The sequence below is a fragment of the Melanaphis sacchari genome, unplaced genomic scaffold (assembly GCF_002803265.2).
Source record: "Melanaphis sacchari strain LSU unplaced genomic scaffold, SCAv2.0 Contig1481_pilon_pilon, whole genome shotgun sequence".
Taxonomy (NCBI): domain Eukaryota; kingdom Metazoa; phylum Arthropoda; class Insecta; order Hemiptera; family Aphididae; genus Melanaphis; species Melanaphis sacchari.
Window position 1 is genome coordinate 2,014 of NW_020270643.1, and position 10,127 is coordinate 12,140.

General features: G+C 27.1%; 1 pseudogene; it reads right to left on the reverse strand.

Annotated features, from left to right (window-relative positions):
- Positions 1 to 325: 325 nt before the first annotated feature.
- Positions 326 to 9,924, reverse strand: LOC112591927 (annotated as a pseudogene).
- Positions 9,925 to 10,127: the final 203 nt, after the last annotated feature.

The window sequence follows — 10,127 nt, forward strand, 5'->3', positions numbered from 1 at the left end:
ATAAAGTTTATAAAGTTAAAGTTATGTTTAAATATTTATAATGTTAATTTTGGTTTTGTTTAATATATTTTATCTTATTTAATAAAGTCCTGATGAAATTTAATATTTTGAAGTCATTTGCGCACACTGTAGCAATTTTGCAACATGTTTAAAATTTGTGATTTTCATAGTAAATATGGCTTGTATAATTTTTTAAATATTTTTTTCAGATTCTACGCCTTAAAATTAGTTTAAAAGAATTTAGTTAAAAAAAAAAAAAAAAAATCGTGCATTTAAGGGTTAACTTGAGTTTAAAGCATTAAATGAAAAAAAAAATAGAAAATTATTAAAGTGCACAAGTGTTTTCTGTATTGGTACATTTCTTTTTTAAACGATTGCTTGCTTGTGCCAACCACTTGCTAATTGACAATGCGATTTCTATATCTGGTACTTTTTCAAACTTTGAGCATAGATGAATTGCATCTATAGGAATTATACATAAAATTTTAAAATACATATTATATAATTAATCGTAAGTATATGGGATTCTTACCAAAAATAATTTTACAAGAACTGAGAGATGACAATTTGTTTTTTCCTTTATGTCCAATATAAGAATAATACTTCAGCCTAGGGCTTACGATTTCACGTGTACTTAAATGCACGGGTACACGTGTAATTATGAAACCCGTGTATTGATCCGTGTATTTAATGTTACACGTGTATTTAATATTACACGTGTATTTAGTATAACACGTGTATTTAATATTACACGTGTATTTAAGGGCTTGATACCGAAAAAAAATTTTCCTGTTTCGGTTTCGGTTTTTAACGGTTTAAACGATTTAAAATCGGTAACGAAAATAGGTTTCAAGCCCTGTTTAATATTACACTTGTATTTAATATAACACGTGTTTTTAATGATATATAATAATTGATAATGTATTATATATGTTAATATATTTAGCATATAGAAAAAAACCAATTTAACAGTAGGTAATAAATAATAAATATACAATATTAATAGAAGATATTAGTCTCACATTCCAGTCTTAGATAATATAATAACATAATAAATTATAATTAATATTAAACAAAAAACATTAACAACAAAACAAATAATAATAAACTATAATTATAATAATTTGTATAAGGTTATAAATATATTAATCAATTAGATGTCTATTTTGATACAAAAAAACTAACGTGTTTACATTTTCTGGGAGTAAGCAGCTCCTTTTTGGTGTAACAATATTTTCCGGCAGTTGAAAAACATCTTTCATAGCTGACTGATGTAGCTGGTATTGTGAGATATTTCTTCGCACATTCGGAAATGATTGGATACTTGATTGTTCTTGTATTCCACCACTCAAAAAGATCCAAATCAAATCTTAGTTGAGGTTCAGCCAGATAACCTTGTAATTGTATTTTTGGATCATTCATATCGATCATTTCGTCACCGTATAGGAACTCCATGGCACTTGTATGTGAATTTTTTGTATGTTCCGTAACAGAAACCTGTGGATAATTAGTTTCAAGTATATTTTGCAACTCTTTTCGAATATCATCTCTTGAATCAAGTGACTCATGTTCTAAGTCCTTATACCTTGGATCGAGTAAAGAAGATATTTGACTTAGGCTTACAGTACTTGAGGATGTCCATTCGAGATTAAAACGGGTTTTTATTTGTGTTATAAGTGATTGCTTGAAATATATTTCAATATCATCTTCAGTGTCATTTATTGATAAATGTTTTTCTATTACTTTTTGTAGTAATGGTCTGACCATTGAAACGGGAGAATGCTTTTCATCACAAAATAGTTGCGTTATTATTTGTAGTGGTTTGAGTTTTTTGATAAGAAATTCTACCCTAGCCCATTGGCTCTCTGTAATTTCAAACTTTTGTGCCATAGTTGCACTTGTAATAGTTCGATCAGCTATGACGTTAGTTAATGGAGATCGATTAAGGTATAGACGTTCTAACATCATGAAGGTAGAATTCCAACGTGTCTTACAGTATTGAATCAAAGCCGTTTTTGCCATACCAAGCTGCTCTTGTTTAATTTCTAATGATCGTTTCGTTATATTTGAATGTTTAAAATGAGAAACAAGTTTACTACATTTTTCAACTAATAATTGAATATTATCTTGTCTTAGCGAATGGTTAATAGCAAGTTGAAGTGAATGAGCTGCACATGTTACACTGCTAATGTTTGTATCGCTAGATATTAATGAAATGGCATTAACAATGTTCCTAGCATTGTCGGTGACAACAGCTATGACTTTACTGTTAACTTCCCATTCATTAAATGTATTGCCCAATTGAATCGCTAGATTCTCAGCTGTATGGCGTTCTTCCATTTCATGCGTGCTAAGGGTATAAGAGCTAACGTTCCAATGTAAATCAATTGTATGTGCAGTTACGGTAATATATGAATCCTGAGATAACGAAGACCAGCCGTCAGTTGTACAAACGATACTTTTTGTCTGATGTAGATTTTCCCTTATTTTTGTTTCAACTAACTTTTTTAATCTATTTATTCTAGCTTTCATTGCTTCTTGCTTACAAACTTTATAATTGGGCTCAACGACAGCCATAAAATTTTTGAATCCTATGCTCGAACAAAATGAAATTGGTAGTTGATTCATTGATATTAATTTTGCTAATGATTCATGAATCAGTTCTCTTCGTTCGTTACTGCACGCAAATTTAGATTTTTGAACTTTCAATACATTAGGTCTTTTGCGTTTTCGACTAACTGGTGACTTATGTTCAACATTTGAGTTAACTGGACCTTCCACTTCACTTATGCCATCAGAGTCATCATTTTCTGCGAAATCGGAAGATGAAGGTAAAGGTAATGTAGAGGTGCAGGTCGATGAACTTGAAGTTGATGAACTTAAATCACAAATTTTATAATTTTTCGAATTAATTGATTTAAATTTTTTGGCTGAAGAGTGCACGAAAAGTATACTCAAGATTCATCATACGTTGTACAGTACAACTTGTATTTATATAATAATATACACGTATGAGTAATTTATTGTTTTCAAATAATAAAATTATTCCGTTTGAGATAATTAAGAAAATGGAAAAAAAAATTGAGCGTAAATTTTTGATTGTTTTTTATTAGCGTCTAAAGTTAGAAATTTGAAAAAATACGTAAAATGCGTAATACGTATTTTTTTGGTTTGAGTCTAAAATTTGAAAATTTAATATGAGATTCTCCATAAGTTTTTCTACCATTCTAACAAAAAACATTTTTACCGTAAGTCAAACTAAATTTTTATGAGCGTTTGAACACTTTGAACTTGGAAGTAAGACATTGGGTGTTCCCCCGTTTTTTCCGTGCACGAATTTCTTATTTTGATGTAATTCAAAAATAAATTATCGCAGACATTTTAAAATTTCACCAATTGTTAAGATAACCATTTTATACACACCAAAAAAATTTTAAAATAATTTGACAAGTTTTCGGCTAATTGTAGGCCTAAGAAATTTTCGGTTTTTCCAAAATTTTTTTTTTTAAATATAGATAAAAAAATTTTGTTGGGTCAAATTTTTTGAAAATTTAATACAAAATTCCTCACAAGTGGATTAATTAGCAAATCAAAAATAATAAAAATACATAGGCACAATTTTTTTTTATAAGCATTTAAATATCAAATTTTGACCGAAATTCATCATTGAAAATTTGCAAATGGTTTTGTTGTTAAAAATTCATCAAGCGTTTAGTTTTTTATACTTAAGGATTGAAAATTTAATGCAATGTTTTATGTAAACAGTTTATTATGTTACTAAAAAATCAGAAAAAAGTATTCAAATTATAATTTTTTATATACATTGTCAAATGAAAATCAATTATAAAACTATTCTGTGGTATGACCGTCGACCAACAACCTATATGATATCACGTATCTTACTTAGTAACAAAAATTCAAACAAATAAACGTACCTTAATAACTGACAATTTGTTGGCTTCAAATTATGCACTAATTTTAAATGTCGACCTAATGATCCCGTAGTTCCACCAGTAGGGGAGACCGGGGATAGTTGTAACACGGGGTAAATTGTAACATAGGCGTAATCAATTTGTAGATTGTAATTAAATTGTTCTAATAGATGGCGTTAGATTCGTCATAAAAAACTATCAGTTTTAGTGTTGTTATTACTGATATATTATCATTACCTACGTAATTACGATAAGAAATTTGTCGTTATCACTAAAATGTAAATAATATTTAAGTTTTATTTTTTCATCTAATTGTTTGATTTAGAATAATTTATACATTTATTTTACATTCATGTGAATGAAAATCAAACGTAGTTTATGGTCCAACAACTCTCATTTGTGTAAGTATAATAGTTTTTTTTTTATAACATCAAATATCAAAGAAAATCAAATGGGGTAAAATGTAACAAACCCATTGGGGTTAATTGTAACACTGTTTTATTTGTATTAAATTTCAATTATTTATTTTCACTTAATCAACCTGTCATATTTATTTGATAATTGTTTAAAATTATTAGGTACTTATATTTAGTAATGGCTAGAAATTATATAAGAACCACCAACAGAGGGTATACCAAAGAACAAATAACAAATGCCTCACATGAAATCATATCAGACAAAAAATCAATTCGAGAAACCGCAAAAAAATATGGATTATGCCATGTAAGTCTTTCACGTTATGTGAAAAAAATTAAATGTAATGACAATGATAATAATGTACCACCAGCCATAGGCTATAATTCCCCTAAAAAAATGTTCAGTGAACAATATGAACAACAGTTGTGTCAATATATTAAAAATTCTGCTGACATGTATTTTGGACTTACTCCTCGTGATATTAGACAGCTTGCTTATCAATTTGCTTTAAGACTTTGTCTAAACTTTCCAAAGTCTTGGGAAAAAAGTCTTATGGCTGGACCAGATTGGTTTTCTTATTTTTTGAAAAGAAATTCCACTCTGTCCCTAAGACAACCAGAAGCAACTAGTTTGTCTAGAGCAATGAATTTTAATAAACAAAATGTCAAAACTTTTATGGATAAATATGAAGCTGTTTTAAAAAAATATAAATTTGAAGCTCAACATATTTATAACATAGATGAGACTGGCATAACTACTGTCCAAGCGCCATCCAAAATTGTTGCTACCAAGGGTAAAAAACAAATAGGTTCTATTACATCGGCTGAGCGAGGTGTTTTGGTAACAATGTGTTTAGCAATAAATGGAACTGGTAATGCCATACCACCCATGTTTATCTTTCCAAGAGTGAAGTTCCAAAATCATTTTTTAAGAGGAGGTCCAATTGGATGTATTGGTACAGCAAATAAATCGGGTTGGATGCAGGGTGAAGAATTTTTGCAATTTATGAAGCATTTTGTGAATCATGCTCGTCTAACCATAGACAAAAAAGTGTTGGTGCTTTTAGATAACCACGAGTCCCACTTATACCTTCCTGTGATTGATTTTTGCCGTGACAATGGTGTTGTGTTACTATCTTTTCCACCGCATTGTTCTCATGAACTTCAACCACTTGACCGATGTGTATATGGCCCATTTAAAAAGTATGTCAACAAAGAAATGGATCGATGGATGACTATGAACCCTGGTAAAAGGATGACTATTTATGATGTTCCACAGATTGCAGTTGGTGCATTACCTGATGCAACCTCTCCTAGAAACATAACTAGTGGTTTTAAAGTGTCTGGGATCCATCCATTTAACCCTAATGTGTTTGGAGAAGATGAATTCTTACCATCGATTGTAACAGATATAGAGCTGCAAACTTTTGAAACACAAGATACATTTGTTACTCAAAATCTTATACCTACAACTTCAACTGTTAATGATAATGAATCAGTCTCTTCAACATCTAATGTTAGTATGCAAACTCCTCATAATAACAACATAAAAGTAACAAGTCCTGCCATTGATACTCAAACATCTTGCACAGATTTAAATAATACGGCATCAACGTTTATTTCACCTGAACATATTCGTCCATACCCAAAAGCAACAATACAAAATAAATTAAATCGTAAAGGTAGAAAAAAAGGGAAAAGCGCAGTATTAACAGACACGCCTGAAAAGATTGAACTAGAAAAAAAATATAATGCAAGAGTTGTAAAAAGAAATATATTTGAATCTAAATCTAAAGTAAAGAAAGATGTGAAGAAGCTAAAGAAGACGATTAAGCCAAAAAAAGCCAAATTATATCATGACAGTACAGATGAGGAAGATTCATTTTGTTTGGTTTGTATGGAAAGTTATAATTTGAGCAAATCGAATGAAGAATGGATACAATGTAATGATTGTAAATTTTGGACTCATACTGAATGTTCTAGAGAGTGTAGAGGTCCATTTTATGTATGTGATAATTGCAATTAAAAGACTAAACAGTATTATTAAGTGACAGAAAGTTCTTTTATTAAAAGTGATATTAATTTAGTAGTTTGTTTTATGTTTGATTTAAACTTGTTTTATAATCATAAGTTGATTTATCATTTATGATAAATTTTTATTCAATAATTATAATAAGTTTATATGATTATGTTATAAAAAATAGGTATTGTATTATTTAATATTTAATATGTTGTTATTTGCAATTAAAATACTTAATAGTATTATTAAGTGACAGAAAGTTATTTTATTAAAAGAGATATTAATTTAGTAGTTTGTTTTATGTTTTATGTTTTATTTAAATTTGTTTTATAACCATAAGTTGATTTATGATATATTTTTATTCAATAATTATAATATGTTTAAATGATTATTTAATATTTATTATGTTGTTATTACTATAAAAACCAAGTGGGTTAAAAAGAAATGTTATGTTATAAATAAAAAGGAATTATTATAAAGTTTAATTTTTTGTGTTACAATTTACCCCACCTAGTGTTACAATTTACCCCCCCCCCCCACCGGGGTAAATTGTAACAAAAAAAATTATAATTTTTATAATTTGTTTTAATTTTTGTAATTATGTTTAAGATACTATAGGTTATGTGAAATAACTAGATAACATTATCTATCTATTGGTATCAAAAGAAAGCATAAGAAATGATTAGTTCACGAGATATAACTATAAATATGAAAACTGTTACAACTATCCCCGGTCTCCCCTACATGAAAATTCGTTGATATCATCACACATATTACAATATCCTTTGTCTCCAATACGTTTGGCATACTGCCATACCCAACTTTTTAATTTAGACATTTTAGAAGTTAAAATACGTTGAACTTGAGAGGTGACACTTGAGACTGTGAGACGGCGGCAAATATAACATAATATGGTATCGTTTAATTTGGACTTTGGAGTATAAACTATATAATAAACTAAGAGTTTATCAATTATTATCTTTGTTTGATTAACCTATTTTTGTTATTCCCATTATTTACTTTTCATATATTATTATTTATTAAGCGTTTTAATATTTGTTACGGGCTCAGCCATTCATGTCTTTTATATTGTTATATGATATAATTGATAAGCAGCGAAATAATGCACTTTTGTATAGATATAATCTTCGTAATAATTATTGCATACACAGAGCATAATATAATATAAGTATAATCTACAATGACGTCCTTGACCATCGAACTAACTATAGTACCTATATACTATAGTGTACGCCTGTGTACTACTGTTACATTTTTTTTTTCTATATCCTAAATTTATTAACATTTATAAATTGTTATACATTATAAATTATTATTTATTATAGATCATTAAATACACGTGTTATATTAAATACACGGTTAAATACACGTGTACTTAAATACACGTCTACCCGTGTACCCGTGTATTTCAAATACCCGTAGGAAATCGTAAGCCCTACTTCAGCCACGTATCATCATACAATTTTTGCATCATATGGCGTACTGAGTCTGATATAGATCTACCTACTAATCTGGATAGTTCATTAACCTATTAATACAAAAGAATAATTAATATGCAATGTGAAAAATAATAAGATATTTAGAGTAAAAATCAGAATTGTTTTTGACACACTTACTACTTGGGCCCGTGTAGTAGCATTTTCAAGTTCAGTTTCAACATTTTCAAGAGTTTGTACACTACTAATTGGAACATTTTCAGTGTTCAATAAATTTGAACTGTTGTGGTTGTCTTGATTACTTAGTGAACCAGAGGTGTTCAAAACATTGACAGTATGTTCCATCATACTTTTTATTTCATTCACTGTATATACTAAATTTTTAATATCAAATTTGATATTTGTCAAAGATGTTTTTGTATAATCATAACATTTTGTGAAATTAATTTACAATATTAATGTCTAAAAAAAAATAGCATTTTATGTTATAAATTATAGCACACTAATAAAATAACAAAATATAACTTACGTTTAAATTCATAAGTAAGATGAGATATTTTATTTTAACATAAATCAGTATCAGCAACTTGTAATCCATTTATTGAAAGTTTATCATTTACTATAATATCTTCTTCAATAGAATCTAAAATACAATTAAATATAGAAAGTAAAACCTTTTTTAATATTATATTCCCCTATAAAATCACCATCATAATAATATATCTAATAAATTGTATAATATATTTATAATTTTTATCTAAAATGTTAATATAAATATGTACAAATTGATCTATAATTGGTGTTAAAAGTTGTATTTAAAACTAAAGAAATCAAAATATAGACAGACTATTTTATAAAAATATAATAATATTTTGTAGGTACTTAAAATCATATAATACAAATTAAACGCATTCAAATAGGTGTTACACAAACAATTTTATGGTGTAAACCTGAATCATACTATAATTCAAATAGGTCCATTAATATTTCTACAATTGATATGGTGAAAAGCTTAATTTTTCTAAAATTAATTACTATTTAAATATAAATAAAAACTACTTTACTTGTATTATTAGGAAACAAACATTTTTTGACATTATTTAATTGCCTGGACAAAGGAGATTGATATTCATTTTGAAATATTTTATTACTACATATTGAACTTTCCACTTTCCACTTGGACTATTTATAATATCAATGTTATCTATGATAATATTTTTCTGATTAATGAAAAAATAAAATACTAAATAATTAATTATATCAACTCATTTAAAATCAAAAATTTGTATATACCTTCTGTAATGGATATTTTATTTGAAGAGAATTCCTTGTTTTTACCAACATCATTATTGTTAATATTATTATAACTTGGGCCTATTATTAATTACAAAAAAACCAATCATAATATTATAAAAAAATAATGGATAATTTAAAAAAAAAATTAAATTCCTAAATCATTTTATCAAACTTAGGTTTTAAAAATAAGTTTCTTACTTAAATCAAATTTATTTTGAATTAGTTTTGAACATCCCGGACTATACAATTTATCTTTATCGCTGTCGTCAAAAACACCATCACTAGAATCTTTGAAATACAAACTTAGGTATTACATTTATTTATGAACTTATAATAAATAATATAAAATTATAAACCTACCAGAAAATTCAGGTGCAGAACTATATTCGGATTCATTAGTTGGAGGTTTCTTTGAATTTTGATAATTCTTTTTATTTTTAGTTTTAGTTTTCAATTTTAATTTTACATTTTCTATTGTAGACAAATCTGAAGTGTTTTGTGCTTTTAATGCTTTACATCTGGCTTCATTATAAGAAGCTAGCAAATGAAAATACAAAGTTTAATTTAATATTAATTGTAATGATGACTTTTAATAAAACTACATAATCACCTATAGGATTTTCTGTCAACAATTTTGCTTTGAAATAATCATAGTCAATTTTATTTGGTTTTTGTTTTGATTCAATTAATTTATTTGTATTCTTATTTTTTTTTTTTGGCCAAGCACAATAGCCATGTTTCCACCATGGTTTTGGAACAGCTGACACTGAATTATTTTGAATAAAATGTACAACGAACCACATACTTCTGAAAATTAAAATTAATAGAAATAACAAATATCTAGTTAGGGTATTTAAATAATTATTATCTAAAGTATATACATTTATAAAATATATGTTATCATACCTATTAATTAACAATTATGCAAGTGAAGTATTATTTTGTTGCTTTAAGAATTACATAAAATATTTTTTTTTATTATTAAGTTATATTATACAATTAATAA